The sequence below is a fragment of the Penaeus monodon genome, chromosome 20 (genome assembly GCF_015228065.2).
Source record: "Penaeus monodon isolate SGIC_2016 chromosome 20, NSTDA_Pmon_1, whole genome shotgun sequence".
NCBI lineage: Eukaryota > Metazoa > Arthropoda > Malacostraca > Decapoda > Penaeidae > Penaeus > Penaeus monodon.
This window is the reverse complement of record NC_051405.1, coordinates 22941344-22942443: the sequence shown is the minus strand read 5'-3', so window position 1 is coordinate 22942443 and position 1100 is coordinate 22941344.

Here is a 1100-nt window from a genome sequence, read left to right as displayed (position 1 = left end):
GGAAACGTGTTAGAACTTGACTGAGAAGTATGGATAGGAGGATAGGCCATTTGGGGCATCGGGCAGGGCTGGGAGGTTGAATGGACAAAGGCTGATTGGGAGGTGGGGGGGGGGGTGGAGGAATTGAGTGGGGGTGGATGGGTGTAGGAGGGGTTCTCCCCCCTCCCCCTACTTCGTCCATTTCCCTCCCTCTTCCTCCACTCTCCCCCTCCCTCCCCCATCCATCTTTCCTCCTTCAGAAAAAAAAGAAAAACATATTTATAAAAAAAACGGCATCGTGTGAATAAGTCACAGACAGATGGTTGCCGGCAGCGTCTAATTACTGTCTGAATATTTAACATGGTGGCGACGCCCTTACTAATCCCTCGGCCTCTTTCCTCCTCTCCCTTCTTATCCTCTCCTTCTCCTACTGTCAGCTTTTTTTTTCTCCATTCTTTCTTGTAGTCCTATCTTTATTTCCCCTTCTTTGTCTTTCTTCTGCTTTTCTATCTCACCCTCTTTATCCAGTCTCTTTCCTCTTCCTCCTCATTCCCTCCCTTCTTATCCTATCCTTCAACTTTATCTCCTTAGCTTTCTTCCTCTTCTCCATTCTTTTTTCTCACTGTCTTTGTTTCCCCATCACACCCCTTCTTCCCCATTCCCTCCCTTCTTATCCTCTCCTTCTTTCATCTCTCCTCATCATTAGCCTTCTTTGTCTTCTTCTACATCTTACCTTCCTTATTTAATATTAATATCACAAAATTTGTACAAAACCACGATTACCCCGCCATTTCTTTTTTTTTCAAAATTGATTTTATCGTAACAAGGAATGTCACACAGGAGAGGGGCCGGGTTGGGGGTGGGGGAGGTGGAAGAAACGGGGGAAGTAGAGGTGGAAGAGGAGGGGGAAGAGACGGGGGAAGAGGAGGTGGAAGAGGAGGAGGAGGAAGAGGTGGAAAAGAAGGTGGAAGAGGATGTGGAAGAAGAGGTGGAATAGGAGGGAAAATGAAAGGGGAAGTGCAGAGGGGGAGGGGAAGTAGAGGGAGGAGTACAGGGGGGTGGAGAGCTCAGTGGAGGGTGCAAAGGGTAGGTGACGGGGGAGGGGGGGAGAGAAAGGTCGA